Below are 14,102 nucleotides of genomic sequence, written 5' to 3' on the forward strand. Positions count from 1 at the left end.
GCCCCCGGCAGCCCCCGCCGCCCCCGGGACGCCCCTCCGCCACCTCCTCCGGTACCGGGGCCCCAAGCCGCGTCTCTCCGCCCTCCTTCCCTATCCGCGCCCCTCTCCGGCGCGGGCCGCTGCGGGAACGCCGCCCTCATTTCCCAGCTTTCTCTCTCTCTCTCTCTCTCTCTCCCCCTCTCTCTCTCCCTCTCTGTCCTCCCCCCTCGGACCCCCTGGGCCCCACCCCCGGCGCTCCCCACCGCTCGGCGCCCTTGCGTCTGCGCTCCCCTGTCTCCCCTATCCGCTGGGTCTGGGCCGCACTTCCCACCCACCCGCCTGTCAGCGGCCTGTGGAAGTTATGGGGGTGCAGGGAGCAGGGAGAGAGGAGCTCTTATGCTATGGGGGAGTGGGTATGCGGGAGAGTCTGGGTTAAAGAAGGGGAAAGGGGGAGCCTGGGAGAGGAGGGAGGAAAGGAGGAGAGCTCGGGTGCTGGGGTGAGGGGAAGGAGCCCGGGAAGGGAGGGGGAGGGGGCGGGTGCTGGGGGGGAAGGAGCCGGGGGGAGGGGGACAGGTGCTGGGGGGGAAGGAACCCAGAGGAGGGAGGGGGAGAAAAGCCCGGGTGCTGGGGGCGGAAGGAGCCCAGGGAGGAAAGGGGAGGAGGGCCTGGGTGCCTGTGGGTGCTTGGGGGAGAAGGAGCCCCGGGAGAAGGGGGAGGGGACCGGGTGTTTGGCGGGGCAGGGGGAGGGGGGAAGAGTTCAGGGCATGGGGGAGGGAGCCGGGTGCTGGGGGGGAGGAAGGATCCCGGGGAGGGAGAGGGAGGAGGGAGCCAGGGAGGGGGTTGTCCAAGGGAGGGGGACGGTCAGGGTCTCTGGGAAGTGCTGACGTGTGCCCGCGTGCGGTGTGTCGCTTCTGGGCTCGTGTGCGGTCTGTAGTGTGTTTCGTGTGTGGTGTGTGCATGTGCGTGTGCGCGCGCGTGTGTGCGGGTGGGCCGTGTGCGTGTGCACGCGGTTCGGGATGAGCAAGGTCGCTGACTTTTAGGACTAGCCATTTGAACCAAGCTGGAGGTGACGTCTTAGGCAGAACCGTGGATGAGTCTCGTTTGGTTTTAGTCTACAAAGCGCTTCTGGATCAGACAGGAATTTTCCCCAGACGCGGGTGCACGTGAATTAATTCATCAGAAGGCGGTTCACGGCCTGAGTGAGGGGGACGAGGGCGGCAAATTCCTCCGCCTCATTCCTACCCTGACGATTCAAGGTGGGTGAGGGGAAGGCCGGGGTGGCTGGTGGGTGGGGTGGGAGAAGGTCACCTCCCCGGCCTCTCTGGGCCCTCCTGCCTCTTCCCGAGAGGAGCTCGCCTCGGCCCCTTGGTTGGGGGGTGGGGGCGTCTCCGGAAGGGCCTCGGCCCAGCAGCTGGGCCTGCACTCCTGGTCCCTTCCAGTTCGTTTCTGCTGCGGCGGCAGAGAGGCTGGGGAGCCGATGACTCACCCTCCTGGCTAATTGCGGCGTTAAATAACTTTGCGCCGGATTCGGTGGCTGCAGCCAGGGAAAGCGCTCCGCGCGCGGGGGAGGTGCAGGTTCGCGCTGAGAACGCACCTCGGTCCCCGTCACCAACCTTAGCAAGTTCTGGCCTGTGGAGCCTGCGCCCAGAGTGCACAGCTTCAAGGCCCTGAAGGGCACGGCGTGTCCCGTGGTGCCCGGTGGACCTGGGCAGAGCCCCCAGAGGCCCTGTCTGAAGGAAGCGGCACCCACAGGTTTCAGGCAGTGCGGGCGCAGGCCCCTCGCCCACCTTCACGGAAGCCATCTGCCCATGTGAATCTATGCGAAGGCCCTTCCTGCGCTCCCTGGACATGTGCGTGGGATTTACTTCAACGGCGATAGCTGCGAGGGGGACGAGCATGTTTCACTGTATTTTTAGCAGAGAATGCAGATTTTAGAACCTCGCGAACGGTCCTGCGTCCCTGCACGATGACTCGCCAGAGCAGTGGGAATAGCGACCCTTCCTTTGCATCGATGGTGCATAGGTTTTCAAAGGACAGTGTGTAAATCGGCTTGTATAATAATCGTGGCACCCACGCGCGCCAGCAGACTTACCATGAGCTGACTTCCACTGATTATTTCAGTTTCCAGGGAAACGAGGTTTGCAGCCACCTCCGGTGAGGGCGGAGCGGCCTCTCCATTCTCAATGCGGGAAGGCTGCTGCAGCCACAATGATTAGGCTTTGAAGGAGGAAGTGAACAGATGAGGCCTCATCCTGCCCCCTCCCAGAAGGTTGGGGGTGGAAAGATGGGGCTGTGCCCTCTGAGGGCAAGGAGAAATAGCTTGGAGGGGGTTCTGCCATCAGAAGTCCCATAGGAGGCAGGTCAGTCCTGCAGAATTTCTCCCCAGTCTGGCCTCTAGACGCCTCGATGCCTCCCCAGCTCATCACAAGACGCCTCCATGGCACTGACGCCTGTTCCTGCCACGGGCCCTTTGCACCTGCGGCTGCTGCAGCCTGGGTGTGTCACCTCTCCACATCCCCACCCGGTGTCTGCCTTTACATTTCATAGGTGCTCGCTTCACCCCACGCAGGAGTAACTCAGTTTTGTGGGATCCCACTGCCCTCCAGGTGCCGCTCCGAATGCTCCACACAGCTTTTCATTCAGTCCTTGCAGCTTGCTAAGGTAGGCGGCCCCACTGTCCTCACAGAGGCTTCTCAGGCATGAGCCAGTGACTGGTGCACCGCCTCCCTGCCCTCCCCTGCCAGGGTAGATGGTCCTCCATAACAGCCAGGACTTCCCTGTGGTCCAAAGTTGTGTGTCCCTGCCAGACTGGGAGCTCAGCGCACTGCAGTCCTGTCCATCTACTCCCCCCCCCACCCCATCAGGATCTGGCTTTGCCCCAGCTGTGTGGAATGAATGCATGAACAAATGAGTGGGTGGGTGGCTCAACTTGTGACAGGGCAGAAAAGTCCGCTGGTTCTGCTTAGAGCTGCTTGGGCCAGGTGAGGCAGGCCACCAGGCAGGCAGACCGGCCCCCCGTCTCCGTGTTGAGGGTGGGGAAGGGACTCTGTGAGGGCGGGCGAATGCCCCAGCAGCAGGAACATCAAGAGCAGAGGCCCTGGAGGGGACCCCCTGGAGCTGGCGCACAGAAAAGTCCCCAGGTAGGAGGGGCAGAGTGAGGGCAATACCATCAGGCAGCAGGTGCCCACCCAGAAGGGTCTTTGAGCCTTGCTGGGAAGTTCAGGCTTTACCCTGCAGATAAGGGATGAGGCCCTGCCTGGTGTGTCTGGAAGGAGCCCTGCCGCTGGGGAGCAGGTGGGTGGCTGCCCATCACGGTGCAATCACAGCTTTGCCTGCTCATCTCCCCTGCCATCTCCCATCACTTCCTCACGCTCTGCAGATGGTCAGTGATGTTCCTGAGTGACATTGGGTTGGCAGAGAGGGGAGGGGAGTCTGTGGCCCAGTCATGCAGAGCTTCCTTGTGCAGTCTGTTGAGCTCACAGGGACCCTTCAACAGCCCTTCTCTCTTAGGGTTGGCCTCTGCACTTGAGCTGGGTTCTGACACTTAAAATCAGAAGTGGAATTGGAAGCAGACGCAGGCACATGTGGAACGCTGATTCCATTGCTTTCTGGCAGAATCCCGTCCCCCAGACCCACCTGTGAAACCTCCTCCTGACCCTTGACCCCACTCCATGAGGGGACCTCAGGAAGCTGCAGGCTTGTCTGGTGATTTTCGGGGCCCAGGGCTCAGGGCTCAGAGAGGGGCACCCACCTCAGAAAGAAGCACCACACTCATGAGAAATGACTTTGATAGGTTGTTGGGGAAAGAGGAGTTATTTTAAAAATCACAGAGCCCATCATGTGCCAGCATGTTCACACAGGGCATGTAGTCCCTGCAGCCGCCTCTGTGCTAGGGCCACGTCCTGTCCTAACGAAAAGGAACCGAAGCCCAGAGACGGTGTCAAAAACACTCGTGAGGTTTTTTCTGATTACAACAGCAATTGTGTTAATCCAAGAATATTTTTCCTATCAACTGTAAACTTTATTTTAATATTTACATATTTATGAGCATTTAAAATGCAATCTCCTAGAATATTGACTTCAATTAATATTGAAGTCAATATTAATTGAATTTGGCTGATTCTAATTATTTTTACTAATTTGTTTATCACTTCACTTTTTAGTACTTTGGTTTTTTTGAGATGGAGTCTTGCTGTCCCCCAGGCTGGAGTGCAGTGGTGTGATCTCACCTCACTGCAACCTCCACCTCCCGGGTTCAAGTGATTCTCCTGCTTCAGCCTCCTGAGTAGCTGGGACTACAGGCACCTGCCACCACACCTAGCTAATTTTTGTGTTTTTTAGTAGCGACGGGGTTTCACATGTTGGCCAGGCTGGTCTCAAACTCCTGACTTCAGATGATCTGCCCACCTTAGCCTCCCAAAGTGCTGGGATTACAGGCATGAGCCACGATGCCTGGCATCTTTTTAGTACTTTTATCCTTTATTTTTCTAACGACCTAAATACCCAACATTTTAAATTATTAATCTTCGCCCTCTCGTCTCCGAGAACAATCACTATTGATCTTCCACTGACACAGCCACAGTGTGTGCATCTCTGTAACTCTGCACAGCTGGTGATTTATTGAAAGAACTTACTCGGAAAACCACAGCCAGTGAGTTCTTGGAGACACAATAATGCACCTTAATTATTGGCTTAACAGCTTTTGTCTTGTGAAATGTAATGGATCCACAGAAGCATCATAAAGTATACATGTAATAGCCTAATGACTTATAAATGAATATCTGTATACTTCCCACCCAAAAAACAAGAATATCGCAGAATTTGAGTACACAACCCACACAGCCTCCCTCCCACCAGAGCTTCTGCTGAGTTCATGTGAAATCACTTTCCTGCATTTTTTTTACACTTTTATCACCTTGACATGCATCCCTAACCGTTCTAGTTTGATTTTGCCTGGTTTGTGAACTTTACATTAATGGAATCATATCTGGCTTCTTTCATTCAACTTTGTGTCTGCAAAATGTTTCCGTGTTGCACGCAACGGTGGCTGATTCATCGTTGGTTACTGATTCACTGCATGAACACGACACAGTTTATTATCCACTTTGCTGCTGATGAACATTTATTTCTAGCTTGGGAATATTATGAATAAATTATGAGCCTTCTTATTTGTGTGCCCTGATGTACTTGGACGTGCATTTTTGTGGTATGTACTTAGCGAAATTGCTGGCTCATGAGTATACCTATCTTCAGGTATTACTTTGTGTGCCTTTTATATTGAGATACAATTTATGTGCAATAGCAATCATTCATGTTAAGTGTACAACTCAGTGAATTTAGACAACTGTACACCTTGCTATGAGTCACTACTGCCGAGGTCACCCAGCACTGTCCCAACTCTCCCCCAGTTCCCTTTGCAGGCATCCTCTCCCTCCATTCTGGGCACAGGCAATTATGACCTGCCCTCTTAGTATAGAATTTCACAGACATAGACTCATGAAGCGCAGAGTCTTTCATGTCTGGCTTCCTTCAGCGGGCAAAACGCTTGGAGACTTTTCCATGTTGCTGCATGAATCAATGGATCGCTTGTTTTTGTCGCTGAATAGAATTCCATCAACATTTGTTTACTCATCCATGAAATGATGGACATTTGGTGTTTTTCCATCTGAGATTGATATGAATAATGCTGCTATTGTCATTCAAGGACAACTCTTCTGTGAACATCTGTTTTCACTTCTTTTGGGTACATCCTCAGAAGTAGTATTGCTGGATTGTATCAAAAGTTAATATTTAACTTTGAAGAAACTGACAGACAGTTTTCCAGCATGGCTGCACCATTTTGCATTCCCAGACTAACGTGTGAAGCTCCTGACGCCCCATGCCCTCACCAGCCCACGCTGTTGTCAGTCTTAATCATGCTGACCGTTCTGGTGGGCTTTCAGTGGTATCCCATTGTGTTTTGATTCGCATTACCTTGACGACTAATAGTGTTGAGCCTTTCATGTATCTCTAGTAACGAGTCTATTCTAATCCTTTGCCAATTTTTAAAAAGTTGGATTGTCTTCTTGTAATTGAGTAATAAGAATTCCTTACATGTTCTGAACATAAGTTACTTATCAGATAAATGTTTCTCAAGTATTCTCTCCGAGGCTTTGACCTACCTTCTCATCTTCTTATTAACATCTTGTAAAAAGCAAAACTTTTCCATTTTGATGATATCCAATCATTACTTTTTTCTTTTGTGGTTTTTGTGTACTATTTAGGAAATAATTGTCAAACTAAGATTACAAATATTTTCTTGTCTTTTAGAAGTTTTGTGGTGGTAGCACTTAAGTATACATCTGTGATCCACTTTAATTAATGTTTGCATGTGGTGTGATGTAATAGTCAAGGTTTTTATTTTTGCACATGGATATCCACTTTTTCCAGTACCAAAATTTGAAAATAATCACCATTATCATTAACTTACCTTGGCGCTTTTATTCAAAATCAGTTGACTGGAAAATGTGGATTGATTTCTAGGCTCTCAGATCTGACCCATTGACTTATGTATCTTTTTTTTTTTTTTTTTTTTTAATGAAATCTCACTCTTCTTGCTCAGGCTGAAGTGCAGTGGCACAATCTCGGCTCACTGCAACCTCCACCTCCCAGGTTCAAGTGATTCTCCTGTCTTAGCCTCCTGAGTAGCTGGGATTACAAGCACATGCCACCATGCCCAGCTGATTTTTTGTATTTTTAGTAGAGACGGGGTTTCACCATGTTGGTCAGGCTGTTCTTGAACTCCTGACCTTGCGATCCGCCCACCTTGGCCTCCCAAAGTGCTGGGATTACAGGCGTGAGCCACCGCGCCTGCCATGTCTGTTCTTATTTGAACACCACAGTACCTGGATTGTTGTAGCTCCATAGTGAATGCTGGAATCAGGTAATGTAAGTCCTCCAACATTTTTCCTCTTTTTCAAAATAATTTGCTGATTTTAAGTCTTTTATATATAATCCATACAGATTTTAGACCCAGCTTGTCAATTTCTACCGGAAAATGTCTGTCAGGATTTTGACTGAGATTGTATTGAACATATATCTTAATTTGGGGATAAATAGTATGTTAGCAATATTGAATCTTCTACATTTATTTAGTCTTCATTAATTTATCTCATCAATATTTTGTAGTTTTCAGTGCACAGGTTTTGCACACATTTTGTTAAATTTTCCTATAAAGATTTCATTTTTAATATTTTGTATTTTGTAAGTGTTACTTTAAAGAAATAAGACACCCTCGTTATTTTTTTTTTCTGTGTGTGTTTTTTCTCTTTTTTCTTTTTTCTTTTTTATAGAGATGAAGTCTCACCATATTGTCCAGGCTGGTCTTGAACTCCTGGGCTCAAGCAATCCTCCCACTTCAGCTTCCCAAAGTGCTGGGATTACAGGCAGGAGCCACCATGCCCAACCAGATACCCTCATTAGATTTTTGTGTCTATTCTTATTTCTTTAGAGTAAAATTTACTTTAATAACTGTTCCTATATACATATATAGTATTAATATAAAATTGTTTGTTACTAGTATATATAAATTCAATTAACTTTTTAGATTGCCCCCTTAACCTGTGACTTTGCTGAATTCACTAATTCTAGCAGCTGCTTTTGTGTATTTGGTAAGATTTTTCTACATAGAAAATCATGCCACAGGTAAATAGAACCCATTTTACTGCTTCCTTTTCAAACTGCATGCTTTTTTTTCTTGCTTTATTGCATTGGATAGATCCTCATGCATAATAGTGAATAGAAATAATGAGAGTAAACACCCTTGCCCTGTTTCTTCTCTTAGTGGGAAACCATTTGGCCTTTCACCCTTAAGTATAATGTAAGCTGTAATTTTTTTATAGATGCCTTTTATCAGGTTGAAATCTATTTCTATCTTGTTGAGTGTTTCTATCATGAATAGTTGAGGAGTCTTGTCAAATGCTTTTTTTCCTTATCTGCTGAGATTAAAATATGGTTATTTTCTTTTTCATCCTGTTAGTATGATGAATTGCACTAACTGAGTTTCAAATGTCCAACCAAGCTTGTACTCCTGAGATGAAGCCCACTTGGTGACATGTATTCTTAATATATAATGGATATGACTTGCTGTTCTTTTGTTGAGGATTTTTGTGTTTAAGTTAATGAGGATAATATTTGTAGTTTTATTTTCTCATAATGTTTTTGTCTTTGTTTAGTGTCAGAGAAATGCTGACTTCATAAAGTGAGCTGGGAAGTTCTCCCTTGTTTTCTCTTTTCTGTAAAATAATTGTATAGAATTGGTATTCTTTCTTCCTTAAGTGTTTAGCAGAATTCACTTGCAAAGCCATCTGGGGTTGAAGTCTTCTTTGGGAATGGCTTTAACTATAAATTCAATTCCTTTAACGGATTTAAGGCTATTAAGGTTATATAATTTTTTTCTTGAATGAGCTTTAGTGTCCTGTGTTTTTCAAGGAATTTTTCCATTTTATTTAAGCTTTTAGATTTGTTAGCATAAAGTTGTCCCAATACCTCCTTAGACATTATGACTTTTACTGTGTATAAAACATACCTCAATAAAGCTGAAAAAATAAAATGCAAAAAAATCCCTTTTGGTCGGGCACTGTGGCTCATGACTGTAATCCCAGCACTTTGGGAGGCTGACCAGGTGAATCACCTGAGGTCAGGAGTTCAAGATCAGCCTGGCCAACATGCCAAAACCCCACCTCTACTAAAAATACAAAAATTAGCCAGGCATGGTGACAGTGCCTGTAATCCCAGCTACTTGGGAGACTGAGGCAGGAGAATCACTTGAACCCAGGAGGCAGAGGTTTCAGTGAGCCAAGATCGTGCACTACACTCCAGCCTGGGAAACAATAGCGAGACTCCATCGCAAAAAAAAAAGAAACCTTGCTTATTCATTTTTATCTATAGGATCTGTAACGAAGTCCCCTCTTTCATTTCTGATATTGGTAATTCATGGGTTTGTTGTTGTTGTTGTTGTTTTGTTTGTTTTTTGAGACAGAGTCTTGCTCTGTCACCAGGCTGGAGTGCAATGGTGCAATCACAGCTCACTGCAACCTCCGCCTCCCAGGTTCAAGTGATTCTCCTGTCTCACTCAGCCTCCCGAGTAGCTGGGATTATAGGGCGCCCGCCACCACGCCCAGCTAATTTTTGTATTTCTAGTAGAGATGGGGTTTCACCATGTTGGCCAGGATGGTCTTGATCTCTTGACCTTGTGATCCGCGCACCTCACCCTCACAAAGTGCTGAGATTACAGGCGTGAGCCACCATGCCCAGCCTCTTGTGTTCTCTTTTTTCTAAATTTGGCTACAGATTTATCAGTGATATTGATCATTTCAAAAAATTAGCTTTTGGTTTCATTCATATCTATATTGTGTTTTCTGCTCTTTGGGTTATTATTTCCTGTTTCTGCCTTCTTTGGCTTTAGTTTTTCCTTCTTTTCCTACTTCTGATTTGAGACCTTTCTTATTTTCTTATATAATTTTTAATGCTATAAATTTTGCTTTAAACATTTCCTGAATTATATTCCACAATTTTCCTTATGTTATGTTTTCACTATTATTCTGGTAAAAATATTTTCTAGTGATATTTGTGATTTCTTCTTTGACCCTTTGGTGTTTAGAAGCAAGTTAATTTCTAGACATTTGGGGTCCTTTCTGGATGAGTTGTTGTTGCAGATTTCTAATTTATTGCTGTTGTGGTCTGGAAACACTCTGTAAGATGTTGATCTTTTGAAGTCTGTTGAGACAAGCGTGTGGTCTGTCTTGATGAATGTCTCACACATGGCGGAAAGAGTGTGCGTTCTGGAGTTGTTGGTGATTATGTTCTCTAAATGTCAAGTTCAGTTTGTAGTGTTGCTTGAATCTTCTGTATACCTTTTTCTTTTTGTCTACTTGTTCTATTACTGAGAACAGCGTGTTAAATCTCCAGCTATGATCGTAGATTGTCTATTTTCCCTTTGGTTTTATTAGATTCTGTTTATATATTTTGGCATACTCTTACTAGATGTGTATATGTTTGTAATTGTATATTTCTGTTGTACTGAACAGGAACTATCCTTTTTTGTCTCTTAATACTCATTCTATTGAAGAATAATTTGTGTGTGATTGATACAGTACTACAGGCCATGTGCAGTGGCTCATGCTTGTAATTCCAGCACTTTGAGAAGCTGAGGCAGGAGGAATGCTTGAGGCCGGGAGTTTGAGACCAGCCTGGGCAATATAGTGAGACCATCTCTACCAAAAAAAAAAAAAAAAAGTTTAGGAAACCAGCCAAGCATAATGATATGTGCCTGTAGTTCTACATAGAAGGCGGCAGCAGGAGGATCGCTTGAAGCTAAGAGTTGGAGGTTGCAGTGAACTCTGATCACACCACTGCAGTCCAGGCTGGATGACAGAATAAGGCCCTGTCTTAAAACACACACACACACACACACACACACACACACACACACACACACACACACACCCTCAGCTATGACAGCTCTCTTACGCTAGCTGTTTGCATGGTATATAATCTTGAAGACAAAATAAGGTTGGTTCTTGCTTTCTTAAGTCAGTCTGACCATTTGTGCCTTTTGCTTGGGGTACTTCATTTATGTTTGATGCAATTATTTAAATGGTTGTAGTTACATGGTATTCTCTGCCTCATCTATGTTTTGTTCCTCAGTTTATTCTTTCTTGCCTTTTATTCATTCATTAATGTTATATTTTCTTTGGACATATTTGTCTTCCCTCATTAGTGGAAGTAAATTTCCATATCATTATTTTATCCATTAATACCAAGCTGCACTGTTTGCTCAAATTTACACCCACGTCCCTTTCTTAATTACCTTTTTCAATCTTTTAACTTTTGTTTTTTAAAATTTTATGTCTCTCTAAGTTTTCTGGTTATATCCATTCCATCTCCTTCTACATATTCTTATTTTATAAATGGCGGGCAGCAAGCTTGCCCATAGACATGGCGCAAAGGAGAAAGCCGGCTTCGTGAAAGGTGGGAGGAGGCTCATCCCTGCTGCCTGGCCCTGCACCTGCTCCTCCAGCAGCTCGAATCCATTTCTTACCATCCAGTCTTCACCCTCAGCAACCCAACTGGAGCCACTCAAGACCCATGAGCCAAACGGATGACCATCATTACTTCGAACAAGATGGCCTTGCAATTCCAGGTCACAGCCGCCTGCTGCCCTCAGAGGAATGACTCACCCCAAATCCAGATTCCACCATGCATGGCCATCAAACATGAGGCCATCTGGGGACACGTCATGGGGACTGGGTGCATATAAGTCACATTTCTAGCTACCTTTGGAAAACCTTTCTGTGTGAGATGAAAGGTGGTACCCAGCTTCTGGACTTGGAGTTTGGATTTCGGTTTCTAGCTGCCCTGAAACATGCTTGGGACACAGGCTTGGAAGACGGAGCAGCAAGGAAGCAGCGTCTCAGCGTCACGGTCTGCGCAGAGGGGCAGCGTTTGGCAGCTTCCGAGGCCAACTTCTCAGCAGAGGATCCCTGTGCCTGAGGACACAGTGTCCAGAGGTGCTGGGTGGGGCGGGGGATATGATAACTGGGAAACAGCCCTGAGCCGAGTTCCTATCCCTCCCAGCTGGGTAGCGAGGATTCAGGAGTTTGCAGAGCTCTGCCTGACACTGTGCTCAGGCGTGGCCTGGGCAGTGTCTTCGCATCATCAGCAAAGGCATCTGGGCTTTCTCCTGTCGGTCCTGGTGGCCCCCTCCATCATCCCTCCACGCGTGAGCCCCTCTTTTGTCATTTGCCTACGCTGTGTACATCAGGCTGGGGACACGCAGGCCTGACTGAGCATGGTGAGATCTAGAATTTACGCATCATTCAGTGAATGTTCTTTAGATTCTTGTTCAACATTTATTTGGTAAGAAGTAGGTAAAATTTTCCACTGATAAAGACCTTACGCTTTCTCAGTAACCTTATGTCCCGGCTGTCCTTTTGCTCACACCTTTGAGCTTTTCTTGCTGTTCGAGTCAGCGTCCTCTAGAGGGACGGGGCTAATAGGGTAGATGCATCTGTGAAGGGGGTTTCTGAGGAGAACTGACTACACAATCACAAGGTGAGGTCCCACCATAGGCCGTGTGCAAGCTGAGGCGCCAGGAAGCCAGTCCGAGGCCCAAAACCTCAACAGCAGGGATGCCGACAGCACCGCTGTGTCTGCGGCCGAAGCCCCGAGAGCCCCTGACAAACCACCGGGGTGAGTCCAGGAGCCCCACAGCTGAAGAACTTGGAGTCCGAGGTTGGAGAGCAGGAAGCATCCCGCACGGGAGAAAGACGGAGGCTGGGAGACTCAGCCAGTCCAGTCCTTCCACGTTCCTCTGCCTGCTCTATCCCAGCCGCGCCGGCAGCTGATGAGATGGTGCCCACCCCGACGGAGGGTGGGTCTGCCTCTCCCAGTCCACTGACTCAAATGGCAATCTCCTTTGGCAGCACCCTCACAGACACACCCAGGATCAGTGCTTGGCATCCTTCAATCCAGTCAAGTTTGGGTTGGATGATGACACTCAGTATTAGTATTAACCATCACACTCCCCAACTCAAAAAAGCAAAGAAAGAAACAAAATTCCCCAAAACACAACTATTTCTCAAGAGTGTTTGTAAGCCGTGCAGGACTTGCCTAGGGCTGCAAGGGTATGGTGGTTTCTAGGCACACAGCACCTCCGGAGAAAATTTCCATCATCTTTTCTCCTGCCACACCTCCCTCCCAGCCTCACGAAGGTGGGGCTCCCGCTCCCGACCGGATCCCACTGTTCAGTCTTCCAAGCACCTCCTTTCTGGACCTCCCTCAGGTTTCCTGTAATCCAGCGCAGCTCTGTCCCCCCAGCTCCTGTCTTCAAGCTTGAGCAGCTCCTTCCAGCATCTCTAGGCCATCAGACACCACCTTAGAAAGTTTTGGGGATATTTTTAAAATGGATTTGTCTTTTATGAGTTCAAGTTCAAACTAAGGGAGTCAATTTACTCACTAGTTTTTCTATTTCTGTGTAACAAATTTCACCATTTCAGTAACTTAACACAAATGCATTCCCTCCCTCCCTCCCTTCCTCCCTTCCTTTTCCTTTCTTTCCTGACGGAGTTTCACTCTGGCTGTGCAGGCTGGAATGCATTGGCACGATCTCAGCTCACCGAAACCTCTGCCTCCCAGATTCAAGCAATTCTCCTGCCTCAGCCTCCCAAGTAGTTGGGATTACAGGTGCCTGCCACCAAGCCTGGCTAATTTTGTATTTTTAGTAGAGACGGGTTTCATCATGTTGGCCAGGCTGGTCTCAAACTCCTGACCTCAGGTGATCCATCCACCTCGGCCTCCCAAAGTGCTGGATTTCCAGGCATAAGCCACTGTGCCCGGCCCTCTCTCCACTTTCTATGGGGTCAGCTGAGTCCTCTGCTTCTTGTCCCGCCAGGCTGAAATCAAGGCATCACCCACAGCTCTGATCTCATCTGAGGCATGAGGGTCTCTTCAGGGTTGTTCTGGTTGTTGATTTGTCAACAATCAGTTGTAGGGCTGAGGCCCTCAACCCCACCCTCAGAGGTCACCACCCTTCCCCAGTGGCCCACATGTGGCAGTGTGTGTCCTTCCTGCTTCTGCTTCTGCTCTCCTCTCAGGACTCACCTGATGAGGCCAGGCCTACCAGAGGAACTCAGGAGCCGGTGCGTGCTGGAGTTGGCTGGCACTGGCTCCCGGATGGATTGCTGCATTGCCAGGAGCTTTGCAAGCCAGTTATTAGATGCAGACATTGCTGAAAATTAAATGATATGTACTTGCAATAAATAAAGCTTACTTAAAACATAGGAAATAAATACTTGAAGCCATCACTTTCTAATTATTTTACTACATTTTCCATCACCTACGCACATGAGGTCAATGATGTCAGTTGTAGCTGTAGGGGTAAAAGCTGTAATGGGCTTCCACGATCTCTTCCCAGTGCTGTGCTCAGTGACTTCATGTGTGGCTCAAAGTCGGCCACGATGGGGGCATTTACACCACAGAAATTGGCAAATGCTACAAATGCAGGTTTGATTATTGTTTTATTGACTGTCTAGATTGAATAAAATTATGAGAAAATATGAGTAATGTAGATTAAAGTTAAATGT

General features: G+C 47.5%; 1 long non-coding RNA gene across 1 annotated transcript; it reads left to right on the forward strand.

The window, feature by feature from the left end:
* The first annotated feature begins 802 nt into the window (after positions 1 to 802).
* On the forward strand, positions 803 to 13,753 carry LOC108311532. The gene is made up of 3 exons (XR_001828251.2): positions 803 to 1,235; positions 2,527 to 2,640; positions 13,614 to 13,753. It is a non-coding gene; the product is annotated as an uncharacterized LOC108311532 (long non-coding RNA).
* Positions 13,754 to 14,102: the final 349 nt, after the last annotated feature.

The sequence above is a fragment of the Cebus imitator genome, unplaced genomic scaffold (genome assembly GCF_001604975.1).
Source record: "Cebus imitator isolate Cc_AM_T3 unplaced genomic scaffold, Cebus_imitator-1.0 Scaffold117, whole genome shotgun sequence".
Classification (NCBI taxonomy): domain Eukaryota; kingdom Metazoa; phylum Chordata; class Mammalia; order Primates; family Cebidae; genus Cebus; species Cebus imitator.